The sequence below is a fragment of the Ranitomeya imitator genome, chromosome 1 (assembly GCF_032444005.1).
Source record: "Ranitomeya imitator isolate aRanImi1 chromosome 1, aRanImi1.pri, whole genome shotgun sequence".
NCBI lineage: Eukaryota > Metazoa > Chordata > Amphibia > Anura > Dendrobatidae > Ranitomeya > Ranitomeya imitator.
In genome coordinates, this window is record NC_091282.1 from 468,810,582 (window position 1) to 468,825,651 (window position 15,070).

Consider the following 15,070-nt stretch of genomic DNA (forward strand, 5'->3'; position numbering starts at 1 on the left):
CAGGGGAAAAGTGCCCATGATTCCGCTCCTTTGTCAGGGCAAAAGTGCCCATGATTCCATACACTATTAGTGCTTATTGGTTTTGGAATCGATCAGCATCAAGAACCCTTTAGATGATACTGTCAATCATGAGAGAATCACTTAGGTTTTTAAATGAGATAGATTCCTCTTTAACCCAATATGCACCCAGCAATTATGATTAGTGATAAGCGAATACATTTGACACTATTCGTTACTAGCACAAATAGTACGGTATTCGGGCTATTAGTTACTCGGTGAGAAATTAGGTATTCGCCTTGGTATATTCGAGTGACCCACCCAGCATGTTTGGCCCTTTATTTGCAGCCAGTGAAAATGCTGGCCTGGCTTGCCAATCACAGTAATGCCGGTGCCATCTTTGCTGTGGCATTACTGTGATTGGTTGGCCTTCCAGAGTCATATATTCATATATATATCCAGTGACTATTTAAAGGCTGCCGGCGCCATCTTGCACATATTGCAGCTGGAAACAGCATAGGGAGAGCATAGCTATAGCATAGGGAGAGTGAAAGGAGCTTAGTGAGAATGGTAGGAGGTTATAGTGAGCGTTATTTATTCCAAAAAACTCTTTTAAGAGCTGAAGATTGTGAAGAGATTACTTGTTTGTTAGGTAGGGATTTAAGTAGGTAGAGATTTAATAGGAGGGAGGATGAAAGGTGGGTACCTGGGTGCTATCATCATTGTAAGTTCATGCTGCAGATCTCTGCTATTTTCCTCTGTGTTGTATAGTAGTTAGTATTAGGAACAGACTGTGGGATTAGGGTGAATTAGGGAAGGTTTCATCCACTACCAAAATATAAAAATCAGCTATTTGTAGAGTGAAATAATATTAGGTAGTACTAGCATATACTGTACAAAACCATTTTTTGGGAGCTAAATAATATTCTTGTGTAGCAGTCTATAATTTTTCTTTTTTATCGCAAAATAATATTCCTCAGTGGCAGAATATAGTAACATCCATGTTAAAATCTAATTGCTAAATAATATTCTTCTTTATTGCTTAAAATACTTAATGATTGCCTAGCAGTTCTGCGACTGGTGCAATCCGGGTGGAGATAATCATACGTGACAATTTAGCAGGGGCAATAATCTTCATTACTCTGCTGTTGGAGTGTGTTATATCAAGGGAATCAATAGGGAGTTCAAGTTTCACCATGGCAAAATGTGCCAAGATTTCACAAAGTACAAAACGTTAGCGACGTGGGGTATACATATGTGACCACTAAGTACTTGTTGCAGAAGGAGGAGGAGGTGATTTCATTAGCAAAAAAGGTTTAGATGGTAAAGTATAGATGTTAAGACAACTTAGAGAAAAACAAAACATTTGGGCTGCTTTTAAATTATGTTGCTGTCATCCATAGGGCTCTCAAAGTTGCCAGAAATCCAGCCTCTGTTCAGTTTTAGAAGAGTCAGCCTGTCTGCATTTTCCATTGACAGCTGTGTGTGTCTATCCATTATGATTGCACCAGCTAAACTAAAAACCCGGTCAGATAACACACTTGAAGCAGAGCATGGGAACACATCTAAAGTGTAGAAGGAAAGGTTGGGCCAAATGTGGAGCTTGGACAACCAATAGTTAAAGAGAACGGAAGAATAAGGAAGGATGCTGGTATGGTCACTGAGTGTTACTCTGAGAAGCTGGAATTCAGACACTGCTCTCTGCTGCTCATTAAGCCTTGCCAACATATGAACCGCCAACAGCCTCAACACATTTATCTAACTATCCCTGTGTTTCCCATTCAAACATTTTTTCTTATCCAGGATCCTTGTATCTTGTACTCACCTTCCTTTTGCATTTAATAGCCCTCTGTGTCTGTAATTTTACACATTATGTTTGGTAACGGCTTCATGCAGCATTACATGAACACCTGATTCCTTACATTATGGCTGGTCAGAACAATGAAAACAATTGTTACCATCCATCTTTCATGTCTCCCCTATTTCCTCATAGATTGTAAGCTTGTGAGCAGGGCCCTCATTCCTGTTGGTATGTTGTTAATGTGAATATTGTTATTCTGTAATGTCTTTTATTGTCTATTCAAGTCCTCTCTAAAATTTAAAGGTTGAATTATAGCATGTGGGCAGGTCAAAAATCAGTAAGTGATGAGGATAATTAAAGCACTTCTGCAGCAAAGCTAATCCCCTGAAAGCCTGAGATGACTTTTAGATATCTGCGCTGACACACCACCCCTTGGCAACTAGGTCCGGCAAATCAGGGTATGTTTTTAAAAATCGCTGTTCAACCAAGTTCTGCATGTGGGACATGCATGTTGTCCACGTATTTGTGGTAAAGTAGACCTTCCCTGTAACTGCGTTGGCCAGAGCATGGCTGATATTTTGTAATGCTTGCATATGTCATGTGCTGATGGCACACTGGGAACAATAGTGTTGGATGGTAATTATTAGTATTATTATTATACATTTTTTATAGCGCCAATTATACCTTGGCGCTTTACAGGTGAAAAGGGGGCAAATATAGACAAATACAATAAACATGAGCAAAAAACAAGGCACTTACAGGTATAGAAGGAAGGAGGACCCTGCCCACGAGGGCTCACAGTCTGCATGGGATGTGTGAGGATACACTAGCAGAGGGTAGATCTGGATGTGCTGCGGTTCAGTAGGTTGAGGATCAATGCAGGCAGTAGGCTTGTTGGAAGATGTGTGTCTTCATGGTTCTTTTTGAAGGTTTGCTATTGTAAATGCATACATGATCTGCATGTGTGTTACCAACAAGTTAAAGAAATTTTTAAAAAATACCGTAATAATCCTTTTTGAAGGTTTCTATAGTAGGCGAGAGTCTGGTGTGTAGGGGTAGAGAGTTCCAGAGTATGAGGGAAGCACGGGAGAAGTCTTGGATGCGGTTGTGGGAAGAGGAGATGAGAGGGGAGTAGAGATGGAGATATTGTGAGGATCTAAGGTTGTGTGTATTTAAGTACCGGGAGACCATGTCACAAATGTATGGAGGAGACAGGATGTGGATTGCTTTGTATGTCATAGTAAGGTTTTTGAACTGGAGTCTCTGGATGATAGGAAGCCAGTGAAGGTCTTGGAATAGGGGAGAGGCTGGGTAATAGCCAATACCTTGGGGCTGCCACCGCCAAGAGGTTGTGGTAAGACTCAGTTACCACAAGCCGAAACAGCAACATTTCCATTGAATCCAATCAGACTATGTGGGTGCTTAGTGTTTTGGTCTGTGGGTGCGTGGGTCAATATTTCTTCTTTCTGTTAAATGTCTGGGGCAGGGACAAATGAATATTGTGCTGGGGCAATGGACTGGACATGGTTGCTGACTGTTGTGTCTGTTGTGAATTCCGCTCTTGGGCTCCCTCCGGTGGTTGTAAGTGGCACTTTTGTGAGTTCTGCTCTTAGGCTCCCTCTTGTGGTTTCTAGTGGTATGGCTGCTCCTTGGAGTTAGCTGTCTTCAGCTGTTTCCACTGATTGTCTTTTCTGTTCAACTATTTATGCCTGGCTCTGCCCTTCAGCCAGTGCCACTTGTAAATGGTACCTGGTTGGATTCACATCTCTTTGGAGTTCCCTGTTATCCTGACCAGTTCAGCAAAGCTAAGTTTTTGCTTGCTCTTTTCTGTTCACAGTTTGTGGACTTATCCATTCTGTGCTTCTATTTTTGTCCAGCGTTATCAGTATGAATTAATTCTGTCTTGCTGGAAGCACTGGGAAGCAGATTTACCCTCCACACCTTTAGTCAGGTGTGGAGATTTTTAGTAAACTCTGCGTGGATTTTTGTAGTGTTTTATACTGACCGCACAGTATTCCATCCTGTCCTATCTATTTAGCTAGACTGGCCTCCTGTGCTCATCCTGGTTTCATTCTGTGTATGTCTTTTCCCTCTCCACTCACAGTCATTATTTGTGGGGGGCTAATCTATCCTTTGGGGATTTTCTCTGAGGCAAGATAGTTTTCCTGCTTCTATCTTTAGGGGTAGTTAGCTCTTAGGCGGTGACGAGGTGCCTAGGGAGAGTTAGGAGCACCCCATGGCTACTTCTAGTGTTGTGTTGAGCTTAGGGACTGCGGTCAGTACAGTTACCACTTCCTTCAGAGCTCGTTCCATGTTGCTCCTAAACCACCGCATCATAACATGTGTCTGTGCAACTGCAGGTTGTGGGCAGGAGGCATCAGCGCCTGCTTCATGGACAGCAGGTTGGGAAAGCACTATCACAGGGAAGAGGGTAGTAGTCTCACCATCAGACATGATTTTATACCCAAGCGTTCCACCCACCTACTGGGTGCTTAGCTGACATGCTTTTGCATGCTGGTGGTGCTCAGGTTGGCAGTGTTCTTGCCTCTTCTTAGCTTGGTTTGGCAGATGATGCAAATTACAGTTGTTTTGTCTGAAGTAATTTCAGAAAAAACTGCCACACAGGGAAACGACGTGTCGTTGGCATGTTATCTTGCTAAATGCGGGGGGCTCTTGCCTGTTTTTGGGCTACGGACCAATCTCTGTCTGCACTGCTGTGCTCTCTAGGCGTGCCACCGTGAAAGGTTAGATCAATGGCCTCATCATCGACCACATCATCTTCCAAGTGCTCAATCTGGTCCTCCTTCTGAGTTGTGATTTTAGACTGACCTGATGGCAATTGTGCATCATAATTATCCTCTACCTCTTCAGACATGAATTGGCCTTCCCCAACATGGCTTTCTCCTGGTCATGTGTGCTCACATGTTTGGGCATCACTGCACTTCACCTCCTCATGACCGTCTTTAAAAGAAGTGACAGGTTGACTTAGCCTTGTGATTTGGATCATTGTCATGCTGGAACATCTAAGTACATCCAATGTGCAACTTCCGGGCTGATGATTACAAATTTGCCTCCAGTATTTGCTGATAACATGCTGCATTCATCTTTCCATCAACTTTGACCAAGTTTCCTGTGCCTTTGTAGCTCACACATCACCAAAACGTTAGCGATTCATCTCTGTGCTTTACAATAGGAATGGTGTTCCTATCATCATAGGAATTGTTGACCTCTCTCCAAATGTAACGTTTATGTTTGTGGCCAAAAAATTCAATTTCGGTCTAATCACTCCAAATGACCTTGTTGCAGAAGCTTTGAGGCTTGTCTCTGTGCTGTTTTGCTAAAATGTAATCCAGTTACTTTGCGGCATTTGCGCAGTAATGGCTTTCTTCTGGAGACTCGACCATGCAGTCCATTTTTCGAAAGTGCCTACGTATTGTGCATCTTGAAACAGCCACACTGCTAGTTTTCAGAGAGATTAGTATTTCAGCTGATGTTATTTGTGGGCTTTTCTTTGCATCCCGAAAAAGTTTCTTGGAAGTTCTGGATGACGTTTTTGTTGGTCTACCTGACCGTAGTTTTGTTTTTACAGAGCCCTTGATTTTTCATTTGTTAATCACAGTTTGAACGCTGCTGACTGGCATTATCAATTCCTTAGATATCTTTTTGTATCCCTTTCCTGTTGTATACAGTTCAACTACTTTTTCACATAGATCTGTTGATAATTATTTTGAATTCCCTATGAATCACAATCCAGACACGTCAGTGGCTGGATGAAAGATGTAAGAGTCTGTCTTTAGTAGCCAGTCAAACCTATTTGTGTCAACTTCTGTGCATGCTATCAGGGCAAAATCACCAGTGTATTTGAACTTTTGATCAGGGTCATTTGGAAGTTTTGGGCTTTCATTAAGATTTAAAAAGAGGAAACACAGCAGTTTGACAATAAATGGCTTCACCCAACCATTGACCATGAGAGGAGAAAAATTTTTGGTATTATCATTGATATTCTCTGAACAAAGGCCAAAAAATCTAAAATTCTGCCTGGGTATGTAAACTTTTGAGCACAACTGTGTGCAGCCTCATCTTTTGGATAACTCTCCACTGCCAAGCTGCCAAGAATCTCTCCTGATGAACCCGTGTGTGGAGGAAATGCGTCGAGAGTCTGTTTTCTTCATTTGAATATAATCATGATCTTCAGCCACCTGTATGAAGCACCACATTCTAGCAGACAAATATAGGTGTATCATTAGGACATTTGTGTCCTTATTGGCTATTTGATAATATTTTAGAATGCTCTTTATGTGGTGGCCTTGGTGTGCAATTACATCTGTTGAAATAATCTACTACAGTGAGGGTATGTTGTTCTATGTTAGCATCTTACAATCCCTGTGTTTTCAAATGGTTTGGGGATGATGACGTTGTCAAAATTACCGTGCTGTTATAGTACCTAGATACCAATAATCTTTGTGACCGCATTTCACTGATTTGTACAGTATGTGCATTAGTTATGAGTGGCTGAGATTGATTGTACTGTCTTCTTTTTTCCACATTTATATATCTTGACCCTTTTGCTAGTTATATGTATTTAATTTCTGTGCACATATTACTACAGCACTCTATCATTTAGTTGGCACAGGCCGTCTGGCCCTCTATTTCTGACTGAAGCCTTATGGGGTGTTATTAGGAGATAAGGTACAGCCATCATATGAGCGGGGTTGCCTTTCTCGTTTTTCTTAGGGTGCCAACCTCCGCATCTAGGTAGGCATCCAGGTAGATTGGTATCTATGGACAGATCACTCATTTCTACACTTCGGCTGAGTGAGACTGTTGTCATATATAAACACAATTATGTCATTTTTATAAAATGCAACTGGTTTTGGTGCTATAATTCCTTTTTCTGTGAGGTATTAGAACGGGCCTACCTCTGCATCCATTTTTTTTAGCAGAGTTGGTTATTAGCTAGATTGATACTACATTAGCGACACAAAGAGACTAGAGGAGGTTAATGGTTGTTTTTCTCTAGTATCTCACAGTCCATTATATTGAGTCATTTCTATTGAAGGGGTAACTAGATTCTGTGTTTCTATTTTATTATACGCAATAAAGGTTATATTTTAATAGGGTTTTTTTCTAGTAAGCTGTTGCATTTACCCTTGTTATATATTGAATTTTGTAAGAGCGCAACTGTATGCTGCGCCCCAGTAGATGGGTGGAAAGCCTGAATACAAAATCTGTGTCTGATGGTGAAACCAGTCCCCCTTCCCTTGTGTTATGTCATTCCCTCTCTGCTGTCCACGAAGAAGGCGCTGAGTTCTCCTGTCCACAACCTGCAGTTGCACAGACACAACAGTCAGCAACCATGTCCAGTTCGTTGTCCCAGAGCAGTGTTCAATTGTCCCTTGTCAGCTATATGTCTGTTCACAAACTGTTAGTTAGATAGGGCATACATATTTGTTAGCACTTTATATTGTCCAGTGCTGGACGATGAACATTACTGACTTTTCTAGGATCCTTATAGAGATTTCTGTATATTTATTAAACTGTCGCTTCCCTTACATTTTCTACATTTTGGTCCTTACAGAAAAGGTGGTGGCGTATTGGCCAGTCTCTGCACATTTTAAACAAGTCTAATAGACTAGGTTAAAATGCTCCACAGACCTGTTTAGGTTACAGCCTTCCACATATTGGAACATGGTAATCACCACACTAAGTCCTTTAACCCCTTAGTGACAGAGCCAATTTGGTACTTACTAACCAAGCCAATTTTTACAATTCTGACCCCTGTCATTTTATGAGGATATAACTCTGGAACGCTTTAACGGATCCTGCAGATTCTGAGAATGTTTTTTCGTGACATATTGTGCTTCATGATAGTGGTAACATTTCTTCTATATTACTTGCGATTATTTATGAAAAAAACGGAAATATGGCGAAAATTTTTTAAATTTTGCAATTTTCAAAATTTGTATTTTTATGCCCTAAAATCAGAGAGACATGTCACAAAAAAAGTTAATAAATAGCATTTCCCACATGTCTACTTTACATCAGCACAATTTTGGAAACAACATTTTTTTTCTTAGGGAGTTATAAGGGTTAAAACTGACAAGCAATTTCTCATTTTTACAACACCATTTTTTTTAGGGACCACATCACATTTGAAGTCATTTTGAGGGGTCTATATGATAGAAAATAACCAAGTGTGACACCATTCTCAAAACTGCACCCCTCATGGTTCTCAAAACCACATTCAAGAAGTTTATTAACCCTTTACGTGCTTCACAGGAACTGAAACAATGTGGAAGGAAAAAATCAACATTTAACTTTTTTTTGCAAACATTTTACTTCAGAACCATTTTTTTTACTTTCACAAGTGTAAAAACAGAAATGAAACCATAAGTTTTGTTGTGCAATTTCTTCCGAATACGCCGATACCACATATGTGGGGGTAAACCACTGTTTCGGCACACCGCAGAGCTTGGAAATGAAGGAGCGCCATTTGACTTTTTCAATGCAGAATTGACTGGAATTGAGATTGGATGCCATGTCACGTTTAGAGAGCCCCTGATGTGCCTAAACAGTGGAAACCCCCCACAAGTGACACCATTTTGGAAACTAGACCCCTTAAGGAACTTATCTAGATGTGTGGTGAGCACATTGAGGTCCCAGGTGCTTCACAGAAGCTTATAACGTAGAGCCGTGAAAATAAAAAATAGCATTTTTTCTACAAAAATGATATTTTTGCCCCCAAATTTTTATTTTCAAAAGGGTAACAGGAGAAATTAGACCAGAAAAGTTGTTTACAATTTCTCTTGAATACGTCAATACCCCATATGTGGGGGTAAACCCCTGTTTGGGCGCACCGCAGAGCTTGGAAGAGAAGGAGTGCCGTTTTACTTTTTCAATGTAGAATTGGATGGATTTGAGATCGGACGCCATGTCGCGTTTGGAGAGCCCCTGAAGTGCCAAAAAAGTGGAAAGCCCCAAATATATATTTTTTCCACAAAAAAGATTGTTTAGCGCCCAAGTTTTTATTTTCACAAGGGTAACAAGAGAAATTGGACCCCAAAAGTTGTTTTCCATTTTGTCCTGAGTATGCTGGTACCCCATATGTGGGGGTAAACCACTGTTTGGGTGCACGGCAGAGCTCGGAAGAAAGGAGTGCCGTTTTGGAATGCAGACTTTGATAGAATGGTCTGCAGGCGTTATGTTGCATTTGCAGAGCCCCTGATGTACCTAAACAGTAGAAACCCCCACACGTGACCCCATATTGGAAACTAGACCCCCCAAGGAACTTATCTAGATGTGTTGTGAGAACTTTGAACCCCCAAGTGTTTCACTACAGTTTATAACGCAGAGCCGTGAAAATAAAAAAATCATATTTTTCCCACAAAAATGTTTTTTTAGCCCCCCAAATTTTTATTTTCCCATAGGTAACAAGAGAAATTGGACCCAAAAGTTGTTGTCCAATTTGTCCTGAGTAGGCTGAAACCCCATAAGTTGGGGTAAACCTCTGTTTGGGCACACGGGAGAGCTCAGAAGGGAAGGTGCACTGTTTTACTTTTTCAACGCAGAATTGGCTGGAATTGAGATCGGATGCCATGTTGCATTTGGAGAGCTCCTGATGTGCCAAAAAAGTGGAAACCCCCAATTCTAACTGAAACCCTAACCCTAGCCTCAACCCTAGCCCTAACCCTAACCCTAGCCCTAACCCTAGCCCTAACACTAGCCCTAACCCTAACCCTAGCCCTAACCCTAGCCCTAACCTAGCCCTAACCCTAGCCCTTGCCCTAGCCCTAACCCTGGCCCTAATCCTAGCCTTAACCCTACCCCTAACCCTACCCCTAGCCCTAACCCTAGTCCTAACCCTAGCCCTAACCCTAACCCTAGCCCTAGCCCTAACCCTTGCCCCAACCATAGCCCTAACCCTAGCCCTAGCCCTAACCCTAGCCTTAACCCTACCCCTAACCCTAACACTAGCACTAACCCTAACCTTAACCCTAACCCTAGCCCTAACACTAACTCTTGCCCTCACCCTAGCCCTAACCTAGCACTGGCCCTAACCCTAATGGGAAAATGGAAATAAATACATTTTTTTATTTTATTATTTTTCCCTAACTAAGGTGGTGATAATTTACTTTTATAGCGGGTTTTTTAGCGGATTTTTTGATTGGCAGCCGTCACAGACACGCTTTTTATTGCAAAAAATAGTTTTTGCATGTCCACATTTTGAGAGCCATAATTTTTCCATAATTTGGTCCACAGAGTCATGTGAGGTCTTGTTTTTTGAGGGATGATTTGACGTTTTTATTGGTAACATTTTCGGGCACGTGTTTATGATTGCTTTTTATTCCGATTTTTGTGAGGCAGAATGACCAAAAACCAGTTATTCATTAATTTCTTTTTGGGGGCGTTTATACCATTCAATATTTGAACCAAAAACACATGGGCTACTTGCACGGTGAATTCAATATTTGGTAAAATTGATAAAGCAGTTTTATTCTTCGGGTCAGTACGATTACAGCGATACCTCATGTAATTAATTTTTTTATTTTTTGGCGCTTTTATACCATAAAAACTATTTTATAGAAAAAATAATTATTTTTGCATCGCTTTATTCTGAGGACTATAACTTTTTTATTTTTTCGCTGATGTTGCTGCATGGCAGCTCCTTTTTGTGGGACAAGATGACGTTTTCAGTGGTACCATGGTTATTTATATCCGTCTTTTTGATCGCGTGTTATTGCACTTTTTGTTTGGCAGTATGATAATATAGCTTTGTTTTTTGCCTCGTTTTTTTTTTTTTTACCGCGTTCACTGAAGGTCCTAACTAGCGGGACAGTTTTATAGGTGGGGTCGTTACAGATGGCGCAATACTAAATATGTGTACTTTTATTGTTTTTTTTATTGTTATTTAGATAAAGAAATATATTTATGGGAACAAAATTTGTTGTTCTTTATTTAGGATTTTTTTTTTTTACACATGTGAATATTTTTTTTTTACTTTACAACATTTCCCCAGGGAGCATCATGTTATAAGGTCAGATCGCTGATCTAACACTCTGCACAGCACTGTGTCAGATCAGCGATCTGACATGCAGGGCTGCAGGCTTACCAGCGCTTGCTCTGAGCAGGTGCTGGTAAGCCACCTCCCTGCGAGACCCGGATGCAGCCCCGTGGCCATTTTGGATGTGGGGCCTGTAGGGAGAAGAAGGTAGGAGACCCTCGGAGCAATGCAATCACATCGCGTTGCTCCAAGAGTCTCAGGGAAGCACACAGGGAGCCCTCTCCCTGCGCGATGCTTCCCTTTGCTGCTGGAATACTGCGATTATGTTTGATCGCAGTGTGCCAGGGGTTAATGTGCCAGGGGCGGTCCGTGACCATTCCTGGCGCATAGTGCCGGATGTCAGCTGTGATAGTCAGCTGACACTCGACCGCGATCGCATATGACGTACTATCCCATCACTGGGAATTAAGTCCCAGGTCACCTCGACGGGATTGTACGTCATATGGGATTAAGGGGTTAAAAATAATTATCTAAATATGGCATGGCTCCACAGATATGACATGGTGAATGGCTTAAAAAATATTAACACAAATCTTGAACTGCTGTTTATTTATTCTGCCACCCAATTTTCAAAATAAGGCTCCTCTCACATTTATCTTATTCTCTATGCTGAGTAATTTTGTCTGGACTACTGAGTAAATCCCCACACAAAAACGTAATTCAGAAAAAAACCCTAGCAGAACCATTCACTGTAATGAGAAAGATGGATTGACTTTTTAACTCTGGCAAATGTTTGGGCAGTGTTCCATCATTTTAGGTGTCTTTAGCACAAAAGTGTGCTCAACCAACATTGCATGCATGCTTAAATAAAGAAAGGACACTACCGTAATAGAAACAAAACATCCAAAACAAGTCCAAAATAACTCCATATGTCTCATCACAGTCGTTCGGGGTCTCATCTAAATCTTGTTTTGGGGGGATTTAGAGGTAAACGTGATTATAGCTTTATACTAAGGCTATGTGTGCACGTTGCGGTTTTGCTCTTTTAAAATTCTGTGCGGATTCTGCCTCTCTTGGCTGAAAACGCATTTGAAATTCAACATGGTTTTTATGTGCTTTGATGCGGATTTTTCATGCGGATTTGTATGCGTTTTTGTAAGCTAAATAAAGCTAAATTATTTATAAAAAAAAAGAATTGTGATGTAAGTTCCTTGTCCCACCTCTTCTTTTTCTTTCTCCATTGAAGACCATAATATCATTACATACCATGTTCAAATATAATGTTTACACAGACAAAACAAAAATAAGTGAATATATATATATATATATATATATATATATATATATATATATATAGCTACAAATAAATCCTGTGACTGGTCAAAAGTGCATCATGACTTAACGGACACAGTGTATAAATGTATAAGCATATTTATATATATATATATATATATATATATATATATATATATATATAAATACATATACTTATATACACTGTGTCCATAAAGTCATAGTGCACTTTTGACCAGTCACAGGATCTACGTATTTATAGCTTACATTTTGGTACCCTTTTTCTGGCCCAATCTTATCAGACCTGTTCATGAGGAGAGATAACAAGAACCAATCAAACACGTTTCGTTCGACTTTGTTTTTCCGATGTCTGGTAAAAATGCACAAAGTTACTTTTTTTTGTCTGCTGCAAAAAAGCGGACAGATCCAGTGCTTCCAGCTTTTTGCTAGAATGGGAGCCAATGGCACGAGATCAGTCAAATGATGGATTCCAGAGCCGGATTCCTTTTTTTAACTTAGCATGCTCCGATACAATTAGCCAGCCCCCAATTAGGAAACAGATATAAAGCCTGCCAGGTAGGCCTTCACTCATTCATTTACCAGCCAGCAAGACACAGACCTGCCACCAGAGCTGAACCTGCCACCAGATCTGAACCTTCCACCACAGCTGAACCTGCTACCAGAGCTGAACCCAGCCACCAGAGCTGAACCTGCCGCCAAAGCTGAACCTGCCACCAGAGCTGAACCCAGCCGCCAGAGCTGAAACCTGCCCCAGGCCAGCCAGCCACAACCAGCCAGCAGCCAGCCACAGCTAGCCAGCAGCCAGCCACAGCCTGCCAGCAGCCAGCCAGCCAAAGCCTGCCAGCAGCCAGCCATAGCCAGCCATGTCTTCTTCTGGGAGCCCTCCCTCGCGTTGGCAGCGCTGTGAGGTAAATACATATTTTTTTGGTGATGTTCATGTAATATATATATATATATATATATATATATATATATATATATACATATATATATAATACTTATAAAAAACAGAATATGTATTCAATAAAGTGGTGGTACGATAATATAAATATGCATACCAAAGCAAAAATTGCACTTGTTCCAATTAAGCTTATACTATATTGCCCAAACTAGTACCAATAGATATTAATACCCAACAGATGTATGCGGATGAATAGAAAACATATGTTGCGGCAAACATGCAGCGGGGTTCTTTGCTGAAACCAGTAAAATGAGCCAATGTCTATATAAATGGCAACCTGTACTGGGAATAAATTTACTGATTTAAAAAAGTTATAGTCGCTGGGGGATAAGAGTCTGATTAATAAAAATATAGTTCCCACCAGACAAAGACTTTCCACGGTAAGATGAGAAGCTTTCGAGTCTAGTTCATAGGACATGCATGTAAAAAAAAGGAAGAAAAAAATGCTGTGAAAGAACTCTATAGAGAGAAGCAGCCCCACAAATCAAAAAGAATGTGAAGCCTCAACCCACTTCTTGAAAAAATTCTCTGAAATACCCAATGAATAAATTGAATTTTTGAAGGATTGCATTATTTTTATTTTAACACACACTAATTTTAATTTTCTGGGGCACTACTACACCCAGCAATGGGGTACAGCTATGGGGACCAGGTTCACGCCCAGTTATGCTAATTTATACGTGGGCCGGTGGGAAGAGCCCAGGAGGCCACCCAGGAGGCACCATGCGCGCGGACCTGGTCCTCTGGCGCCGCTATATTGACGACATCATTTTTATATGGGCAGGTGGCCCCCAGTCTCTGGAAGTATTTTTAAGTGATATCAATAAAAATGATATTTTCTTAAATTTTAATGCTATAACAAGCACTCAAAATGTAAATTTTTTAGATTTGAAAATTTTCATTGAATATTCATGCATACAAACTTGCACTTTTAACAAGCCTACGGATGTGAATAGCTTTATAGACATTAATAGCTGCCATTTGCCCACATGGCTGTTAAATGTACCAAGAAGCCAGTACATGAGGTTACATCGTAATTGCTCTAAATCTCAACAATATAACCTAGAAGCAGATGAACTAACCTCTAAGTTCTTGGAAAAAGGCTATGACCCTAAAAATTTGGAAAGTTCCAAAAATCAGGTCGCCCTTTTATCTCGCCAAGATTTACTAAAAGAAAAACCCAAGAAGGCAGCTAACAGTGAGAATACGAGGTTTGTTCCAATCATAACTCAATATCATTCTAATTCTTCCATTCTCAAAAAGATAGTTAATAAATATTGGGGCATTCTGAGAGATGATAAGATTCTAGGGATCTGCATCCCTATCCATCCTCGGTTCATATACAAAAAAGGATATTGGAAATTCCAAAAAAAATATTGGAAATCTAATTGCCTCTACAACACAGTACCATCATGACTCAAACACAAAAAATTTCTTGGCAAATGTCATCGCTGTTTTTTTTCCTTGTCGGAAATGTACAATGTGTATAAAAACACAATGCAAAAAACATCTATCTATTGCTAGTAATGGTAAAAATTACGATCTCAAACATTTCATAATGTGCAACACAGAGGGGGTCATATATGGCATAAAATGCCCATGTGACAAAATATATGTGGGCCGAACAAAGTGCCCACTAAAAGTAAGGATAAGTGAGCATATGCGCAACACTAAACAAAAATTTATGGGTCACCCTCTGTCAAAACACTTTGTGGAAAAGCATGATGGCAATTTGAAATCCATGGAAATAATGGGGTTAGAGAAAATACCATTTCCATTGAGAAAAGGCAATTATATTGCCATTTTGTCTAGAGCAGATAGCAAGTGGATCTTCACTTTGGATACACTTGCTCCAAAGGGGTTAAACAGCGAGCTAGAATTATTTGGTTTCATGTAGCATCATTTACTTTTTTCTATAAAAGGGTTCATCTAGGCACTCAGGACCATCCCTGATGAAGGAAAGCGCTCTTTCCGAAACGCGTAGGATTTGGTCCTC